We start from the raw sequence: 23,064 nt of genomic DNA on the forward strand, positions 1-23,064 counted from the left end.
GAGCTCAGAATTTGGCCCGAACTCAGAGTATCCCCCGTTTATTTAAGTGACTAAAAGTGTGGAGAAGGGGTAGTGGAGGGATGCTGATAAACTGTCAGTTAACAGAGGTAAGACTGCTCTGTATATATACCTCTTATTGTTGATTAGCTGAGTGCTCTCCATTTGTGTCATTTATTTGATCGTGCTCCTCCCGAACCTTGTTAATAAAACACCATGCACACAGTCCCAGACATTTTGTTTAAATGTTTACACTAAATCTGAATATATAAAAATGAATGCATTTAATAAAATAAATAAAAAATTAATAAAAAAAAAAAATAATAATAATAATATATATATATATATATATATATATATATATATATATATATATATATATATATATATATATATATATATATATATATATATATATATATATATATATATACCATATATATATATATATACCATATATATATATATTCAATAAACTGAAATTAGATCATTGTATTATATATTATATTATATTATATTATATTATATATTTAATAAAATAAAATAAAAATGAATATATATATATATATATATATATATATATATATATATATATATATATATATATATATATATATATATATATATATATATATATTCAATAAACTGAAATTAGATCATTGTATTATGTATTATATTATATTATATATTATATATTTAATAAAATAAAATAAAAATGAATTAATATATATATATATATATATATATATATATATATATATATATATATATATATATATATATATAAATATATATATATATATATATATATATATATATATATATATATATATATATATATATATATATATTCAATAAACTGAAATTAGATCATTGTATTATATATTATGTATGCAGTACAATCTCACCATCTAACCTTTATTCTAGTGCCATTTGAAGTCTATCCCACTGAACAAATCCACATTTACGAGCCGCACGTGATGAGCTGTGATATATGGGATGCTTTGGGACTGTGACAGATTGAACAGGCACTTCCACACTCTCTCGCTCTCTTTAGAAGAGGCCGGATCAGTGGCCAGACGATCACTTAATCACTGCAGCTTCCACCCAATCCTATTGACTTCACTGAGCTCAAGATTAAAGGTGCCATTCACTGATGCTCGGCCATCGATCGGCTGCAAGCACATACATTTGAGCCCGTTAAGATGTAATTGTGATTCGTCTCTAGCAGACTACGCAACTGTACGAGATAGAGAAAATAACTGGGTGCAGTGTTAATGCATATTAATCTGATTTATGCAGATTCTTTCCACTTTCTTGTGCAAAATATCTCATCCTAGTCTTGTTTAATCCAGTGCTGAACTTTGAAACTGGCTTACATTAGTGGACCAGTGTTGATCAAATATTGGAGTTGTGTTGCACTCTGTTCTGACTACAAGCAACAGTTTTTTGGTGCATCTCTCTTTAATCCACACAAGTAGGCCACGGAGACTTCCAGAAGTCCCCGGAGATTACTTAGACCAGATGGTGACGTGCTCGTCCAGTCCCTAACCAACACACACAAATCTTTAACCAGTGTGAAACATTCCCATGTATAAATTTTTGAAATGGACAGAACCCTCATTTTTAGCTGGTGTTAAAAAAACACAGATAATTCATATTGTGCAGATAAGCGTTGTTAGTTTATCTATACGACAAGATGTTAGAAGTCAAATGTAATTGCAGCACCTCATTAGTCCTATTTCAGTAGTGAAATTCTATCTTGAAGTATGTTTACCTTTTTAAAAATATTTGATCTTTTTAATCGTATGCATATGTGTGCATTGCTACAGCAAAAGCGTCCTGTGTTCATCCATACTGAATGAGATGAGCAGCGAAACAAGCTTGACAGCGCTGCATTAATTAAACATCACACGCCGGTGTTCTGGAGCTCAGTTCATGGCATCTTCTCGCTTGTGCCGAGTTTGTAAACAAAGGCATTGTGGTCTCACTTTTTCACACAGCTTCGCACCTAAGTGGTCTCGCCAACCCTCTGCCATCTGCCCCCAGTCTCGCATCCTTGCGTTTCAGACAGAAAATACGTTGTTCCTGCATGACTCTGATTGGAGCGCTGTTTGGATTTCATGCTTGATGAAACTGGAATTTACAGACATGCCACTATAAAAGGAGTTTTACTTTAGTTACTAAACACTATAGTGGTCACATTTGAGTAACTTCCAATTAGCAGTATGTTTCAGCTGACAATTCCAGTTTTCAGAGCATCATGATGCGAGTTGCCAAAATAGTAGGATCCAAAAAGGAAAAGTGCTTGAGAAACTCGGTAAGCTTCAATCAGGAAAAGAAAAAAAATCACAAAACTTTGGAATTTAAACATCTTTTGATTTTGTTGTATATTTAAAATAAATAAATAAATAAATAAATAAATAAATAAATAAATAAATAAATAAATAAATAAATAAATAAATAAATAATACATAAATAAATAAATATCCCCTTGTCTTTAGCAGAAGAAAGAAAAATTGTATTAGGTAAACTATTATTTTAATGGAGGAAGAATTATGATTTGATGGATTATCTTTCATATGTCCAACTAGGTCCATTGGCAGCTGATTAACACTGTTGGAGATCTTTAATGGTATTTGCTGCCATCTCACAAGATTCATTCATTTCAGAGGTTGGTTGTCACTGTCATAAAACAGCCGATGAACAAGAAGCCTAAAAGAAGGTGCATCCTATGGAGCAAACAATTTTGATAATGGTTGATAACGTCAGGATGATAAAGTCAGACATCTCCTGTGGTTCCTCAATCACATCTGAGCATTGCTGCTCCTTTACAGGATGTGATTTATTAAAGGTGGTGTAGGCAATGTTTCTCAAAAACAGGTTTTGTTTTACTGGTTAAAAATGTTTCACATCCTGAAAATAATCAATAATAGAAGTGTTCTAAATGATAAAACATTTACATATATCTTCCGTGGAAGTCTCAGGACCAAAACATTTTTTTTTTTTTTTTTTTTGCCAGACCAAATGCAATGATTTTTTTGGTCCTGAGGATAATAGGATTGATCTTACCCGCCTGTCATAATTCTGTATTAATCATACTTAAAGGGTTAGTTTACCCATAAATAAAAAAATATCTTATAAGTTACTCTCAAGCTATCTTCTAGGTGTGATGGATGGATGGATGGTAAATGGTAAATGGATTGCATTTATAACAGACCCTATGGCCATCCAAAGCGCTTTACATATTGCCTCACATTCACCCATTCATAAACCGACGGCGGTGTCAGCCCTGTAAGGCACCATTGAGCTCATCGGGAGCAGCTGGGGTTAGGTGTCTTGCTCATGGACACCTCGACACTTGGTCAGGCGGAACCGGGGATCAAACCACCAACCTTTCGGTTTGTAGACAATCTACATGAACCACTGAGCCACTGCCGCCCCGGATGGATGGATGGATGGATGGATGGATGGATGGATGGATGGATGGATGGATGGATGGATGGATGGATGGATGGATGGATGGATGGATGGATGGATGGATGGATGGATGGATGGATGGATGGATGGATGGATGGATGGATGGATGGATGGATGGATGGATGGATGGATGGATGGATGGATGGATGGATGGATGGATGGATCTTTTTGGGGCTTCAGAATCTCAGTTTGGAAAAGCCAGAATATTATTGATTTTAACTCTGATTGTGTTTGGCTGAAAGAAGAAAGTGATGTACACTTAGAATGGCTGGAGGGTGTGTAAATGATGGGGTCATTTCCACTTCTGGGTGATATTCTACTTTCTATGTCAACACTATCAATGGCAAAATGAATCTGCAACAGCCAGCTAGATCTCTGGAAGTTCTTTATGTTCATCATCATCGTAATGTTTTGAGCTTTGGGACATGAGGTAGCTTAACGGCGTCTCTTGTGATGCTTTGCAAACTCTGCTCCTGTGGTGCGGGGGTCATGTGTTTCGGAGGAGGCGTAGCTTTGGAGACACACTAAAGGGAGGCGGGATCTTATGCTTTAAAAGCTAGCTTGCTATACAGAATACACTTTTCTTCTTAAAAAAGTTTTTCTTCTTAAAAAATGCTTCAGGACTTTCATGAAGGAATACTCGAAGGACTGTTAAATGTTGTCCATGCTTGTAATGATTGATTAAATAGATTTCTAAGAGTCTCTTCATACTTTTCTTTGCATTATACAAAACCTGTGACCCTGATACCATACAGCATGTCTTTCTTCCATTATTCTCATTTCTTGCCCAGTCCCTTCCCTCTGCATTCAGCCAAACATAGGGCACATGTCTCTTTGATTCAGGCGGATAATGGAGCAGATTTCCTCGATCTATGCTCTTCGTATAGCGGGAAGGTTTTTCTTTCTCTTTCTCATTTTGTTTCTTTAATCAGGCACATGGTGATGGAAAGCAAAAGAGGGGGTTTCATTTTTCTGCTCTCATTATAAATCAGAAATGACTCCCAAATCCTGACTGACTTCCACTTGATGCTGTTTCCAGTGTATTTTAGTGTTAGCACTAGTGGTGAAATTTTGTTTACTTTTACAAATATATTGAAAATAAATAGCAATATGTTTATTCAGCTTGGCCCGATGCTTCTGGAAAACATATTTTATGTATTATTTTGTGTTATTTCTTATTTTAAAGAGGCGCTGAATGCATTAATACTAAATGTGCTACATTTTTAAGGGCAAAAATACAGATTTATATGCAGATGCAAGGTCTTTTCACTTATTGTTTTAAAGCTAAATATATGCAGTCAGTTTAGCATTTAGAGATAAACTAAATGTTAAAATGTTCCTCTGCTTTGTGGCAAAAAAAATGTTTATTCCCTAAAAAATGAAAGGAATAGAATCAACTTTTTTCAAGGGAAAAAAATATGGCAAATTATAGCAAATTCAAATTCTGTATAGTCAATAGTGTTGCCAAAACATTATAAGACATACATAAACATATTTACTATTTTCAAAAAAATATGTACACTGCATTAAAAATGCTTTGATGTAATTATGTTGTTTCCAACCAAATTCGCTTAAGTTAACTCACCTTTGTCAGAAAAAAATATTTGTCCACATAAATCACACATAATGGAATTAAGTTATTTTTGTGCAACCCAATTAAATACTGGTTTTGCACTTGTCTCTGACATGACTATTTTTGCATTACCCTTATACTCAATTAAATGGTTCTAACTTGGGACAACATGTTGCTACAATGCTGGGGGGGGGGGTTGTGTGTGGTTACCAGGGTGTTGCTATGTGATTGCTATGGTGTTCTTTGTGGTTGCTAGGTCTCAGTGAGATTCTGATAGGTCTCAGATTCCTCCTTCAAATTTATACCACTAACTAGTTTATGCATTTTCCACCGTTTTAACTCTGGCACTACTGGATACTAATGAAGAAGCAGTGCAGAACTCGCAGCGTTCCTTGTACTGGCAGTCATGGCCAAAAATGGTCAAGACTTGAGGGCATGGGATGGATTTTGTATCATATGGAATTCATTTGCTATCTGTGCAGACTTCAAAGCGAGAGCTCTCCGGTCTGGTCCGTACCTTTCTCGCACCATAAATGGCCTCTCACGGAATGTCATGAATTAAATTATGTGCTTCTGAAATTCCCACTTGTAGGGCAATGCTACATGAAGAAGAGGGTTCAACTATTTATAACACCCAGAGCTATGGCAACTATCAGGAACATGCTTTACAAGGTTTCTTAAAAAAACAACAGAGGACCCTAAAAAAAAACATATATAAACACAAAAATGTCAGGAGGTTTCCCCAGACTAATTATATATAGTATCTGTGTGTATGAGTTAAACGGCATGTGATAGTAGAAATTTGCCAACAGTAAATAACTGTTCAGTGTGACATGATAAGATATCTTATTATATTTATGGTTATATATATATATATATATATATATATATATATATATATATATATATATATATATATATATATATATATATATATATATATATATATATATATATATATTGTGTTTGTACAGTACACACACACACACACACACAAAGAGAGACACCAACCAAACCTGACATTGCCAAAAGTGGAAGCAATTGGGAACAACAGCAACTGAACCATGAAATGGTAGGCCATGTAAAATCACAGAGCGGGGTCAGTGCATGCTGAGGCACACAGTGCGCAACTTTCTGCAGAATCAATAACTACAGACCTCTAAATAGCGTGGGGTTGTTTTCAGTTTGGGCATGGCCCCTTAGTACCAGTGAAGGGAAGTCTTAATGCTTCAGCATACCAATATATTTTGGACAATTTCATGCTCCCAGTTTTGTGGGAACAGGTTGGGGGATGTTCCTGTTCCAACATGACTGCGCTCCAGTGCACAGTGTTGGTCCATAAAGACATGGATGAGGAGTTTGGTGTGGAGGAACTTGACTGGCCTGCACAGAGTCCTGAGCTCAACCCGATAGAACAGCTTTGGGATGAATGAGCGGAGACTGAGAGCCAGGCCTTCTCGTCCAACATCAGTGCCTGACCTCACAAATGCACTTCTAGAAGAATGGTCAAAGATTCCCATAAACACACTCCTAAACCTTGAGGAAAGCCTTCCCAGAAGAGTTGAAGCTGTAAGAGCTTCAAAGGATGGGCCGACTCCATACTGCACACACAATATTATGTAAACAAACTTTTATATTAGATGTAACTAATCACAATTTATCAATTTAGCCCTTATTATATTATATTATATTATATTATATTATATTATATTATATTATATTATATTATATTATATTATATTATATTATATTATATTTATTATATTATATTATATTATATTATATTATATTATATTATATTATATTAGTTGTTTGCACAAGTGTCCTGGTGGTTTATCTCAGAATAGCATAGCGTAGAGCGTTTACAGCTCACCGTCTGATGGGTTCATTACGAACGAGGCAGTTTGGAAATTGCTCGTCATTAAAATTCAGAACTTTTAACTTATGGGATGAAACAGAATCACAGGCTTTTGATATTTTGCTGGTGCTGGAGATGGAGTGAGGATGAGAGACTACTTGGTGAGGAAAGATAAATAAATCAGGTTTGAGTAAATAAAAAATGATGGCGTTTCTTATACACAAAATATAGTTTTGCTGGAACTCCAGACTTTAAGGTGTAAAAGTCCATTAAAACTCAATCGATTATCGCAGAGTTCTGCTCCACAATTTCTTTCTAATTGCTTGTTTATATTTTTTTATGCTTGATGGAGCAATTTTCCAATGACAGACCAAATGTTTTCCCAATTATTCCTACTGTTTTTGGAAATATAAATACTGGCACTTGGAGTCGATTTTACCAAAGAGTTTCCCACCAGTCCAAAGTGCATTAAACTGCACTTTTGATTGTGATGTCGTTGGTTATTAGCCTAATGAGCCGCATTAGATATCCGCCCAGTTGTTTGATAAATTTAGGACAAATCTCGGCATGATCCGAATGCCAAGACTGTTAATAAAAAGGTTAATGAGAGGTTAACAAGAAAAAGAAGTGAGTAAATGGAAGAACCTAAAGTCATTATGCAAATGTAATTTTAGGCAAAAACATCCCGCTGAGGCCGCTATGCTAATGAGCTGATGAATATCTTTTGGGGTGGAACCACCTTCGCTTTTGATGTGAGACCAGAGGAGACTATTAAAGTATTACAACTGTACTGGCCGCGTTTGCTGGCATCAAACAAGAAATAACAATTCATGAGATGAAAATGAGAATTCTGTCACCAACTACTCACCCATGCCATTCCAACTTTCTTTCCAAACGTTCCTGAAATTCTTCAGAAGAAAGAAATGCAAGACAGAAGGTTGAGCTGAACTATCCTTTTTAAGACTCTCTCGGCCCTCACTGAGTTTGTAATAGTTATCTTGTAGCTGTGCTTGTAGTCAGTTTTTACTTCATGTTTCAGCATCTGAAAGTCTTCGAAGACCAAAGTAGCGTCTTGCTTGTCTGAAGTTCAGAGAGCAGTCTGGCATGAAACACTCTCAGACATTCTAAACTTGTGTTGTGTGTTGCAATTTTAGAAAAGCAGTTTCTTATATGTATTTTTCAGACTTTCTGGATAATGATGTGCAAAATAAAGACATGCACCTTTCAGAGCAAACAGAATTCTCCGGGTGTTCAGAAAAGGGCTCAGTTGCAATGCATTATATTCGTGCACAGGTGTTTTTATTTCAACAAATGAATGCGATCTTTTGGATGGAGTTCATCTCGACGAGTGTGCTGGGAGTTGAACCCAGATGGTTGCAGTCCAATGTGATTTTTGATTTGGCGGGGTTGCCAGCGCCAGTATCAGGGGAAGTCAATCTGGTTTGACCTGGATTACTTCTGCGAGGAAGCACATCTCATGAAAGATGCATCATCCCTGCTTTCCTCTGCCACTCAGCCTTCCCGCTATTCCCCACTTTTGGGAGGGTCAGAGCCTTTGAAGGTCCTTGTTTTTATCATGGCCTTGGAACCCGGAGCCTTTCAGAGCTGGTTAACTGCTGTCAGGCTTTTAAACCCTCAGAGACCTCAAACTTACGCTTCCTTCAAGTCATGTCAGAATGCTCATGTTGACGAGATAAGCACACTTGCATGTTGTAGTTTCCAGTGGGAGAGCATTTTAGTGTACTATAGGTGTGTCCAAAACATATTTTAAAAAGTTGGAAAAAGCCTCATGCAGAGAAACGGTGTTTGTTTAAAATACTGTGGATGTGGCTGCAGTGTGTTGATTCTCATTCATCTTTTGATGCATTAACTTTTTGTTTTCCTCCAGGATGTTTTAAATTTGAATTATGAATGCACATTTTTGTGAATGCATATTATAAATGCATGTATTTGTGAACAGTGATAAAGTTTAACAGAAAAAAAAGCTAATTTAACGGTTTAAGCCTATGGATCCTTTACTTTTGAAGACATAAAACATTTTGATTTAAGTCTGTATGTTTATAAGTCTACAAAATTGGTAAATAAATTAAAATAATTTATTTACTAATTTAATAAATAATTTATTTATTAAATAATAATAAAAAGAGTTAAAATTTTAATTCATAAAAATAATAATAAAAAGTTTAAGCTGGAGTCGGACAATAAGGCCTACAGAGCTAAATGATGTCTGCTGCATGAAGAGATAGAGCAGGTATAGTTTAGTGTAAGAAATTTACATTATCATCAGCATACACAGTGAATTACACAAAACACTCCTTACAACTAACAGTAAGCAAATATACAGACAGCATGCCCTTTGAGGGTGTGTTTAATAATCAGGAAAACTTTATATCTGTAAAACAACTCAGATGAACTGTAATAAAGTGCACACTCTCCCTTTCATTACTGCCGTGACCAGTATCGTTCCAGAGACTGTAAAATAGATCACGAATATTTGTTACTGATCCACCCTTGAGCTTTAATTTGTTTGCAAAACCTGCCTTGAATTATCCCTCATTCAGGCAATGCACCTGCACTGCTTACAAGACACTGTTGTCTCTAGATGATAGTGGACATCTGACCAAGGACGGAAACTATGCTGATGTGGATACTGTCAGGGCAGTGGGTGGCAACAAGGGGTGGTAATATTAAAATTGGTCCCCTTTCAACATCTGAAGGGGAGAGAAATCTTAGTGGCTAATTTTTTTTTTCACATGCTTGCAGAAAAATGCTTACCAATACAAAGGTTGTCACTTTTTACCTTTTCTGGGCTGTTTGAGGCTGATTATAGCACTTATACATACATATTACATACAAAAAAAAAAGGGTTAATATGACAGCTTTCACATTACCAAATTTTCATACAAACTGTGCCCTGTTCTGAATTAATCTGCCAGAATAAAATTTCCCTTTATTTATATTCTTAAAATGAGAGAAATCCCTGCTTATTCTGAATTTTTAAGCTTAGGCTTAAGAGACATGAACTAGTTCTTTGAAAACAAATATGACCTTTGATACATGTCTAGTCTTCATGCTCTGAGTATGGTTTCACTAATAATAAATGTACATTTGCAAAAAGCATGCATATTTGTCCATACCCATGTTGATTAGAGTATTAAAAACTTAAAAACATATTTATTTATATTTAGGTATATTTAGAACTGATACAAATGTGTGATTAAATTGCGATGTATCGCGAGTTAACTCATGGCAATATGCGATTAATCGTGATTAAGTATTTTCAGCCTATTCCGCACTCAAGCGCACGCATTAAGCTTTCCCCAAAGCATCGGCAAATGTAATGATTATAAATGTCTAGTAAAAAAAAAATAGCAAGGAGACATTTTAATTGTTTATTAATAAAAAAATTCTGAGTCAGTTCCCTCGCCAATTCCGCTGTATAGTGAACGTGCGTATAGAGAGAAATGCACCTTTCATATGGATTGATTACATAAGCATATGATTTTTTTTTTAATTGTTAGATTTAAAAGACATTTCAAGCTTTCTATAGATATATTTCTCATGTGTGTGAGGCAAGAAGTCTATACACTGAGTTTTGGTTCATTTTTGTGACGCGCTCTAGATCAGGAAGACTGAGATGGCAGAAAGTACATTCTGTTTGTTTTCTTTATTTTACAAAGGGACAGTGTTTTCTTGTTATTGTCAGTTTGCACATATAAAACTAGTTTTGAATGATGTATTACTCTTATCTGACATTTCTAAAAATGACAGTATTTTAAGTTGTTATCAGGAAAGTGAAAAGTGATCGCGCCGGTGCCTCTATGTCGTTCAGTAAAATGTGCTATTCTTTAGCTCCCACACTTCACACAAACTCTTGGATTTGCACCTGATATAACACATGTATTCAAGGTTAACGTTAGAGCGACCGGCTATCTAAAGTTGCTCATGCTTACATGTTTCAAAAGGTCAATGATAGGTGAACGTTTGGATTTCCTGCCTGACATACTGTAATTACCGCAAGAACCCGCCGTTGACACAGACTGTTTTTTTGGGCGACTCAGCCTCTTCTAGTTGACTAACGTTTAGTCGACTATAGGGGGCAGCCCTATAATTACTAAAATATCTGGTTGAGAATGAAAAATAAATAAAAGAGAAAACCGCTCGAATTCATCATGATGTCGTACGATTTCCACAGGAGTAATGTAGTTTAGTTACCGTGTTTGTGCTGAAATTGCTGTCGTTAGCCTAAATTGTGCGTTCAAGTCAACTCATAAAGTTAATTCTTGTTCTGATGTCCTGCGATTGGCGTGAGCAGATGTCTGTAATTTCCAAGCAGCAGGTCCCAACTAATGTTGTTCTAAGCAAAATGACCCGCGCTACAGATGGCCTGTAGAATTTGAATACGGCCTTTCTCTAAAGACATCAGCAGCGCTTCCCTCAGGCGAGCGCCACGCGGCCGCTGTTGAACTGCATTGGCACGAGTCTCGGAGCGGATGAATGATGTGTGCTTTCAATCATCTATCAAACGCTGGAAGTTCAATAATTTTTCTCATATTCATCAGCAAGGTCAAGACTAACTTGCCTACATGGGCTGTGATTGACAGTGAAGTAATGGCCGTATGGAGCTGAATGTGTGTCACGTCTCTCGGCCTCTACCTTGCCAGAATAATAGTGTGTTGCAGCCAGGCATTTATTCAATGTGAATTGTTTTTTTGTGAAAAAGCTGTAGCCTACTTTACTCCTGAACAGCAGAAAGCCATATTGCTAATGACAGCGACCCTGATGTGGCTCTCGTGACAGATTGTGTCTCAGAACACAGAGATCGTATTTTGAATACCAATATACTATGATTCACCTTTGCTTTGCTACTTAGTAATGTCACCAAGAACACAGTAGGACTTACCTAGCAACATCCACCTAACTGACCACATCAGTGCGACGTTTCCATACAGTGTGAACATCTAGTGTTGCATGTGTGTTGCATCATTTATCCAGCTAGTCTTCATAATATATTTATGCAGTCAATTGAAGTGTCTTCTGGGTTGGAAACTTATGCATTAACACCAACATATATGTGTATTTGTATAGGGAATGTTTATAGGGATTTCGTACACATCCCAGGTTAATAATAAAAGATTGCCTAGACCGTGAACTCGACATATAATAACTATAAAAAGCAATGGAAATTATTTCTTAATGTGAAACATTTCCAATTTTGCCTGTGTAATGTGACGTGTTTTACAGTGAAATGGCTAGATAATTAAATGTGGAAGGGGAGGAGTTAGTGATGTCATTTTAGAGGCGGAGCAAGTGATTATATAGTGATTGTTCACACATCAGTGTTATTTTAGCGTTGTTTATATACTATTATAGTATTTATTAATATTTGGAATGAGATTTTATATTAACAGTTTTTATTTAAGTTTTAGTGATTTAGTTCGTTCTATTTTTGTCTGTTCTAATTACCGTTTATTTTTATTTTTGTGCATTGTGTATGTATATCATTGTATATGTACATACAAACACACACACACACACACACACACACACACACACACACACACACACACACACACACACACACACACACACACACACACACACACACACACACACAACACACACACACATATATATATATATATATTAGTGCTGTCAAATCAATTAATAATTAATCATGATTAATCACATCTAACATAAACGTTTATGTTAGACAACCACAACATTTTGTCACTTTATCACAGTTTATTCGCTAAGAAAATGCCGAAATCCTGGTGGGATTGAGCAATGAGGAAGTGCAAGTTTACTAGTACTTTAATTGACACGTGTTCAATTTGAAGAAATTAATTAAAACAAAATTTTTGTTTTTTGCTTGATATAGTAGGTCTTAAATTGAATTTATAAAGGTCTTAAAAAGTCTTAAATTTGACTGACTAAATTTGATAGCCTGTCCCACAGCTGTAGCTTCTCTAAGGTAATTTCAGTCAATTGACATCACATTTGCTTTAACAACATTTTGGTGCTGATGTGTGAAGAGTGGCAGTGTGATTAAACTCTACTTAAAGCTGTTGCGAGTGTGAACAGCATATACTAGTTGTTTTTAGAGCAATTTAACAGGTTTCATGTGCGAAAGTGGTTAATAAGACCATGAAGGTGTATTATAGGTGTTGTTACAGGTTGATGAGTTTTAAGTGGAAAACATTAGCTATAAACTAAAAGACTGATAGATTGTCTGGTTTAACTTCTGCTCATGCCCATTACAATAAACTCCACGGGAGCACAAACCCGCCGGAGCAGAATTAACCGTATCCCAGCATGAGCAGACGAACAACACACATGCACGGTGCCAGCGATACTTGACAAAGGCGATATTCAGCGCTGTCCTGCGGGGCTGTGTAGATGAATTGAGGAGAGGAGCGGCGGTGGACTCCAGAGCCTGTCGAGTGGGCGAGCGGGAGCTTTCTGCCAGCTTCACACAGGGGTCTCAGGCGGCTAAACCTTGATCTGCATGGCTTCCTCTCCACTCCCTCCTAGAGCGAAAAACACGAGTGCTCTCAAGACGCCACCACTCCCCTTTCATTCTGTCTTCTCGTCATGTTTTCTGTCTTTATTAACAAGCCTCAGTCTGCTGAATGTAGGTAGACGTGTTGTTTTCTTGGAGTTGATACAGTTCCTGGTAAATATTTAAGCTTGTTACATGCTTTCTAATTAACAGATGTTAAACTGAGCCTGGTTTCTGACTAAAATGCATGTTTTAACTGAAAGCAACTTGCACTGGCATATCTTAAAATATGTCAGTGACATTCTTGTGTCTCAAAAATGCACATCCGTAATGGCATATTTATAAGAGCGAATTAAATGTCCTCATTAAACTAAGACCTAAGACCTCCTGTATTAATCTGAGCCCTCTCTGTGAAACCAGGCCTAGTTTAACTGATCGCAGCACAATAATTGATTATAGTAACCACAGTTTCCACAGAAATACCTGTTACTATACATCATTACAACTGTGTTAACTTTAGACTCAGTTCTGAAGAGATTTCTGAAAATCTGCTGGATGGATGGATGGATGGATGGATGGATGGATGGATGGATGGAGGGCAAATGTGTGGGCTTTTTCAGATTTCAAATATTTCAATATAGAATAGAAAAGGTAAATTCCCTTAGTTCACATATGAAGATGACCAGAGGCCACTGAAAAGCAGCGAGAGCATCAGCTTTAGTTTCTGCTCTGACAGCCGTAAGACCAGCCGAACGCAGAAATCAGGAATGTTGAGAGAACATTGTGCTTGGTATGTTTTTGTCTTTTAAACTAAACTTGGGTCTCAGCCAATAAAGATGCCTTTGGCTTGGCTTGCTAAGTTAGGGACCCAAATGTTCAACTAAATATCCAAATGCATTCAATTACTAAACTAAATTAACTATATCAACTTAATTACTGATCTGCCCACATTGTCGCTATATGATCATTAAAATGAGCCGATGACATCACCGTTTTCTCCAGAACGACTGTACAGCCAAGTCAAATTCTGCTCTATTATTTTTCTGTTAACACTGTGAAGCTGCTTTGAAACAATCGTCATTGTAAAAAAAAAAGAAAAGACAAGTTGACTTGACTGTTTGAATGCATTCGTCCACAGATTGCTCACACTATGAAAGCAACCCAGTTGAATGTGTTTTCGACTCTCTCTGGAAGTGGTCAAAAGTGGACAATCTTAAAGCGTTTTAGACCCTGTTTACTCCTGTATTTAATGTCATCCACGTGTGATCCAATCAACCCAAAACGCATCTTAATACCAGGTGTAAACGGACAAAGATAATTCATACCAGAACTGTAAAAATTACAATATTCAATGCTACTGAAAACCTTACAATTTTCAACAACCTTACAGGTACACATTTCAATAGTGTAAATGCATAAGTATGCGCACCCCTGAATATATATTTATGTAGTGAGTGAGAAGTGTTCATCACAGAAGAGTGAAGTGGAACGCAGACTAAACTCGTCAACCTTGAGCCTCTCCGCCCTGAATAGCGTTCGGATGCTTTTGTATTGGCGTTTGAATGGAAGTGCTGTGAGTGGAGCGTTTGCTTGGGCGGGCAGCCAGGCGCTGTGAGCGTACAGTCAGGGATTCGACTGACCTTAAGAGAACAGCTCGTCAGCAATGCTGATTCCCAAAGCAGAATCACAGCTGGGGCACGAGGAATGCTCCTGCAAAAAGCATTTAATATGATTTTTTTTTATAGGGTAATTTTTTTTATAGGGTAAAAATAGGGTAATTTTTTTTATTTATTTATTTTTATTAATTTTGCTAGCACACAATTTGCTGTGTGTATGTGTGTAGAATAAAGAATCAAAATACATGTAATATATATATATATATATATATATATATATATATATATATATATATATATATATATATATATATACAGTATATATTATAATATTAATATACATATATATATATATATATACACACAGTATATATTATAATATTAATATACATTTATATATAAATGTAGTATTTTACTAAATTTTATTTACAAAAAAAAAATACTATAAATGCTTAAACAACTTATTGCATTTTAAACAAATTTGTCTAAATCTTGATACAATCACACCCTTTTAATGGATCATAAATATATTTTCTCTGCTATGGAACATGATTCATAATGTGATTTGTGTTTTGTTTGTTTGGCTCAATTACTCTTTCATATCTTAGTGTTTCTTTCTGGTTTGTTCTGCATGTGTTCCATGCCAAGAGATTGCATTTCTGGCACATAATTTAATGGAGAACATATGAATGAATTCATCATCAACACAGACGTTTTTTTAGATTATATTTTCAGTGCTGGAAACGTTTACATTACTCCCATAAAATATATGAAGAAAGACACAATATGACAAACTTCCGCCACTTGTATTAATGCATTTGCATATTTCAAATGAAAGATTTTCTTTGCGTTTTGTATTTGTGTTTGTTTCCGTGAGTAAAGTCTGAATGGACACAGTGTAAGACAGGACACAACTCACTTCCTCCATCCGCGTCACTCACTAAAGATAAACCGAGATGACTGTATCGGCACACAAGCAGAACAACGCAGACTGCTCTTATTTCTGTTTATTTATGGACTTTTGCCACTTTCTCAGACATGTTTAAAGTAATTATGACAACATAAAATTAGACCGTTTTATTATCGATTATTATTATTATTATTATTATTAATATTATTATTAAATATATATATATCTTATTTAATTTAATAACATTATTTAATAATTATTTAGCATTAATAATAATAATAATAAGAATAATAATAAGAAGAAGAAGAAGAAGAAGAAGCAGAACTATCATATTATTATTAGTAGTAGTAGTAGTAGTAGTAGTAGCATTAAATATATAATTTAATTTAATATTTTTATAATGATTTAGTACAATAATAATAATAATAATAATAATAATAATAATAATAATAATAATAATAATAATAATAACTATTATTAATAAGTATATATATATATATATATATATATATATATATATATATATATATATATATATATATATAATAAATACTAATTACATTAATAATAATAATAATAATAATAATAATAATAATAATAATAATAATAATAATAATTTGATATTATTATTATTATTATTATTGTTATTATTATTATTATTATTATTATTATTATTGCACATGAAAATAGGTGGATGGAAACATAGCTAATATTTTTTTTTTTACAATGTTACATTTACGTTACATTAAATTACATTACATTACGCCAAAGCGATTTACAAATGAGCAGTTTTTTAAAAAAATGTTTTACTTCTTTAAAGAAATTAGTATTTTGTGATGCCACATTCAAACCTGTACAATCCTCACACTGCGGCACAATGAGTGTTCAAAAACATACATTTAGAAATGTGAATTCCTCAATGTAAATTGACAAGTGTAAATGTGACTTTAATTGATTAATGTTTGATTAAAAGCAATCACATGGGTCATTATTTCCGACTCTGAACGCGCTGAGCTAAATTCTAATTGGAAAGATATTGATTGAGCCCTTTAACCAGGCACTGAGATCCATTTGTCGTCATTCGCTTTCCTGGCCACATCTGAGCGCATTTGTCTTTACCCTCCGCCTGATATGCATTCTGTCCGTGTTCAGAAAGTAATCAGCAGGAGCTCGCAGATTACAGGCTGCCAATCATTGGTATTCCTGCACCGGCGTGTGCTGAGACGGAGGAAAGGAGGGATGCATCGGAGGAGATGGGTCATCACTCTTGCCTTCCTTCTCCTAATGGGGTCTGACACGGCTCCGGAGGGACGGAGTAATCAGGCCAGGCCTCACAGCTCAGAGCATAATGACCAACACAGCTGCACAACGGTCACGCATGGCAGTCCACTGCAGACTATTGCCTTGAATTTGTAGCATCTTATCTTAATTGTGGAACTACAAGCCAAACATGTTGTAAAAGTGGTTTTGCATATTTTAGTTTGGACATCAAGCGATTTTTTGGTTTTTGAGGATGAAAGCATGTCACACAACCTGTCCATGTTGGCATCTGTCTAATTTAACTGAGTGACAGATTTATTTGCTCCAATGCCCTAGAGTTTGATGGGACACACAGTCCTTGAGTTCTGCTTCTGTTTAAAATGGTAATATTATATGGTTTGATGGATTTTTATTACAAACCTGATTCCAAAAAAGTTGGGACACTGTACAAATTGTGAATAAAAGAGAATTCAATGATGTGGAACTTTCAAATTTCAATATTTTATTCAGAATACGACATATTAAATGTGTAAACTGATAAAATGTATGATTTTAAGGGGGAAATAAGTTGATTTTAAATTTCCTGGCATTAACAGATTTCAAAACAGGATAAGGCCATATTTACCTCTGTGTGGCATCCCCTCTTCTTTTTATAACAGTCTGCAAACGTCTGGGGACTGAGGAGAGAAGTTGCTCAAGTTTAGGAATAGGAATGTTGTCCCATTCTTGTCTAATACAGGCTTCTAGTTGCTCAACTGTTTTAGGTCTTCTTTGTCGCATTTTCCTCTTTATGATGCAGCAAATGTTTTCTATGTGTGAAAGATCTGGACTGCAGGCTGGCCATTTCAGTACCCAGATCCTTCTTCTACGCACCCATGATGTTGTAATTGATGCAGTATGTGGTCTAGCATTTTCATGTTGGAAAATGCAAGGTCTTTCCTGAAAGAGACGATGTCTGGATGGGAGCATATGTTGTTCTAGATATACCTTTCAGCATTGATGGTGCCTTTCCAGATGTGTAAGCTGTCCACACACTCATGCAACCCCATACCATCAGAGATGCAGACTTCTAAACTGAGCGCTGATAACAACTTGGGTTGTCCTTGTCCTCTTTTGTCCGGATGACATGGAGTCCCAGTTTTCCAAAAAGAACTTCACATTTTGATTCGTCTGACCACAGAACAGTTTTCCACTTTGCCACAGTCCATTTTAAATGAGCCTTGGCCCAGAGAAAACAGCTGCGCTTCTGGATCATGTTTAGATATATCTTCTTTTTTGATCTATAGAGTTTTAGCTGGCAATGACAAATGTCACTGTGGATTGTGTTAGCCGACAATGTTTTCTGGAAGTATTCCTGAGCCTATGTTGTGATTTCCATTCCTGTATGTGATGCAGTGCCGTCTAAGGGCCCGAAGATCTCGGGCATCCAGTACGGTTTTCCAGCCTTGACCCTTACGCACAGAGATTGTTCCAGATTCTCTGAATATTTGGATGATATTAACTATAACTTCAAACTATTTGCAATTTTTCTCTGAGAAACTCCTTTCTGAAATTGCTCCACTATTTTTCACCGCAGCATTGGGGAATTGGTGATCCTCTGCCCATCTAGAGTTCTGAGAGGCACTGCTACTCTGAGGGGCTCTTTTTAAACCCAATCATGTTGCCAATTGACCTAATAATAATAATAATAACTTTTTTGGAATGTGTAGCTCTCATAAAATGTTGCCAATAGTTGGCATGACATTTCAAAATGTCTCACTTTTAACAGTTGATATGTTATCTATATTCTATTGTGAATAAAATATAAGTTTATGCGATTTGTAAATGATTGCATTATTTTTTTATTTATAATTTGCCCAGTGTCCCAATTTTTTTGAGAATTGGGTTTGTATATTATAATGTGTGTGTGTGTGTGTGTGTGTGTGTGTGTGTGTGTGTGCGTGCGTGTGTGCGTGCGTGCGTGCGTGCGTGCGTGTGTGTGTGGCCTGGTAATCCCTACATTATGGGGACAAAATGTCCCCACAAAGATGGCAATGCAAATGCAGAATGTTTCCTGTGATGGGTAGGTTTAGGGGCAGTGTAAGGGGATAGTATGTACAGTTGAAATGAAATCCATCACGCCTATGGAAAGTCCACATAAAACATGGAAACACGACATGTGTGTGTGTGTGTGTGTGTGTGCGTGCGTGCATGTGCGTGCCTGCATGCGTGTGTGTGTACTTTTTTACTGCCCTTCAGAACCCACATGATACTGCTACAGTATTTATTTATTTATTTTTTAAAAGACATTCACATTGACAGTGATTTGCAGCAACAATTTAATTCATTTTAACTGTCAATGAGAGATGACGAGATGGAAAATCGTGAACAGTGACCAAAGCACATCTTAATAGCCAAAATAAGCTTGTACGGTCATTGTTTATCAGATCCACTAGTTGGTTTACAAAAGACATCCTGTACCTGCTTTTCTCATTATCTGTTGAAGATCTATCAGCATCAGCGGTGGTGTAGATAAGACGCTCGGTCCTTCCGCTCAGCTTTGTTTGTCCTGTGTGTTCTCAAGCCTAAAGCTGCGGTGGACTTTGAAGAGCAGCATAAGCAGGATTTGTACCTCGACCGCCACTGGCATGTTTTCTCTCACAAGTGTCACATCGGATGCTGCCGCTTCACATTGAGCTTCTGAAGCCGTCTGAGGATCGGTGTCTTCATCCGGACCGGCGGGCTGCCAAATATCCCACGCGTGTCTCCCATCAGCCCTTTGAGATGGCCGTCTGGGGACATCTCAGCAGTGGATCGATACCTGCTTAATTTCAGTCCACACAGATTTATTTGACAAAAGCTCAAACATGATTTGTGGCTCCTTGAGGGAATCATGTCGGTGGCTTTTGCTGACCCTAGCAAAGGCCGTGCGCTCCTTTTGTAAGTCTGTCTAATGTAGATTGCTCACGATTTCTTTTGTTTGCTCTTTGAATATAGTCTCGTCTAAAACTGCTATTGCGTTATTAATGGATTATGGTTCGCCAAGCATATTCAAACATATCAGAGTTAAAATAAATATTCCCAAGCAATCCAATGCCAAGAAATGTCAGCAGTTCTTGTAAAGAATGATTATTCAGTGTTTAAAGAATACATGCAATGTACAAACAAAATATCTCAGAGCTCTTTTGTTGAGAGCAGGGTCCTACTGGGGGATAGATGTAGATTTTGGCTCGTGAAGCTCCTCTGGCAGGAACGATGGGAATCTATGCGTTGTGCATTTTGTTATATATATGACAGCTTCCGTCATGTACATCCATTTGAACAACTTTTGTTGAAAAATGGTTCCAAACTTGCCAACCTTCAGGATTTTAGAATGAACCTAAATCATACACTGTTAAGATCTGTCAACATTAGTTGATACACTGTGAACTAACATCAACACAGATGAATTAACGCTTTAACTAATGAGCTAATGCATTAACTATTGTTAACAAACAGGACAATGTTGTAAAACCTTACCACTATTGACTGATGCTAAAATACTGCTGCGCATCACGGTTTTTGAGATAGTTATAAAAATAAGGCTGTTTTCTATCATCTGTTATTACATTATACATTAATGCTCAGTTTTACATTTAGATTAACACTTTAATTTTGGCTCCAATTCTTACTCCTAACTAGTTGCTTATAAGCATGCATATTACTATGATATTGAGTATTTATTTGTACATATAAAGCACATATGACTGCCTTATTCTGCATGACCATATTCCACATCTTCAAATCCTACCCGATACCTAAAATTAACAACTACCGTATTAACTATTAATAAGCTGTTTTCATGAGTTGATTGAGGCAAAAGTCGTAGTTAATAGTGAGAATTGGCCCTAAAGTGTGACCTAATGTTGTTACCCTAACTGAATTTAATGGTCAAACTAATAGCTACGATAGTAGTAACACATCATAAGCGACCTGAACCTGCAACTCCCAGTTATATGACCTTTAAGAGACACTGGGAACAATCTTTTATTTAAAGGCATGATGGAATGAGAGTATTTTAGCTGTTATTTGCAAGCCTATAATGTCGTAACAAGTTTTTTTAGTTTTTTTTGTTTGAGTCCCGACAGTCCAAGTTATGGCATTTAAATGAAAAGAAATGCAAGCAAAAAGGATTGACAGTCGACACCATGAATAGCCCTGCTTTCTAGTTATGAAATGTATAGCCTGCTAGCCGAACTTAGCCACAACATTTGAGGTCAGGAAGTTCAGTCTGGACTTGATCCATTGTGGAGCAACTATGCTCCAACCAGAGCTGTTTGGACCAATCAAATTGTCAGGCCTGGCCTTATACGATGATGGAGAGATGATCAACAGGAACACAAGCATTCACGTCACCATTGGTTGTAGGTCTATCCAATTGAGTGCAGGGGCATTTTCTTTCCTGGTTCGGCTGAAACGGCCCATAATCCCAGCTCAATGGAGCGGTTTCAAACTCATGTTCTGACTAGAAACTGAGTATGACGACATCAGGCTATGAAATGTATCAAATTGACAAGCATCTTCATTTATGTAGAACCCATAAACTAGTCTGAAAAGTTAATGGATTTTGTGTTGCATACATGCATTAAGTTATTTAAAATGCTTTTAAGTTAATAAACATGTACATTTAGTACACAAATCCTGCTTTAAAATCCTACTGTGATGTTTCAGTATGCAAGTTATTTTGGTTTGAACAATCTTTTTTTTGTCCTTCTCATCTCTCATTTTCCCTAGACAAAGAGTGTGTCTCAATCAGCTCCTGAGTTCAGGCACTGATCAGGCCATTTTAAGAGCTGTATCAATCACAAAATCCTTCTAGTGCACTGGAACATTCACCCTAAAAAGCACAAAAAAAAAAAAAAAACAGAGAGCATCATAGATCCTGCTTGTTAAGTGGTACTGTTCTATTTATCATAGTCTACATAGTCATGTCTTCAGAAATTGACTAATTAATTTTCCAGGGTCCTTACCTGGGTGCTTACCCCGATTTATGTACACGATATTCTGATTCATGAGTTTAGGAACTAGGGAGCTGATAGAGAGGCAGAGTTTAACACTAAAAACTGTAACCTTGTGTGTATCAGGTGTGCAATTGCGCTTTATCTGTGTATTTTATTATTTACATGCTGCCACAGAATATGATGGGAAATTTAGTTATGTTTCCTCATAAACTGGATAAATGTATATTTTATGGTGAGCTGTATTGTGTTTTTCATTAACAGTACTAACAGGGTTCCTATTATGCACATTTACAGGTATATACTATGGTTTATCGAATCTGATAGAATGCATTTAAGCGCATAAGTGACAATATTTGCATGGGTGTTAAAAAATAAAGATTTAATTTTACAGTAATGCAAGTAAGCCAACAGGGAGAGATAAAAAAAAAAAACCTCTACTAGCGACTGAAGCTAGAGATTGCAGTCTTTAGCTTCCATGCTGGAGACGCCGTTCGAGTCCCACTTGCAGGGCGAGGAGGACTGGAGGGGTTACATTGGTGCCGTGACCCAGATGGGATTGATGTTTATGGGGGTAAATGTAATGTTATGGGGGTAAATGGGGGTAAATTGAGGTAAATGTAATGGAGGCCAGCTAGTGAAAGCCTAAAGTGTAATCCTCACTCAATGATCCCAAGCGACTGACGCTAGAACTTGTCCGCCTCCCAAGCTGGAGACGCCGGTTCGAGTCCTGCTTGAAGCCAGCAGACAAAACTCTAAAGGAGTTGAGGGAAGTTCAGTGACACTGCTAAAGAGAAGAACTCCCGCTGGAGAGGCTTTTCAGAGCTTTTTCATGCTCAAACAGCAACATTACATACTAAAGACAGACGAGCAGGCATCATTTTTAACCTTC

General features: G+C 36.2%; 1 protein-coding gene across 1 annotated transcript in view; it reads left to right on the forward strand.

Annotated features, from left to right (window-relative positions):
• The window catches only part of gpc5a (glypican 5a), a 195,713-nt gene that overhangs the window by 171,184 nt on the left and 1,465 nt on the right, over nt 1-23,064 (forward strand). The gene's annotated exons all lie outside the window — the stretch shown is intronic.

This window comes from Pseudorasbora parva, chromosome 4 (assembly GCF_024679245.1).
Source record: "Pseudorasbora parva isolate DD20220531a chromosome 4, ASM2467924v1, whole genome shotgun sequence".
NCBI classification, from domain to species: domain Eukaryota; kingdom Metazoa; phylum Chordata; class Actinopteri; order Cypriniformes; family Gobionidae; genus Pseudorasbora; species Pseudorasbora parva.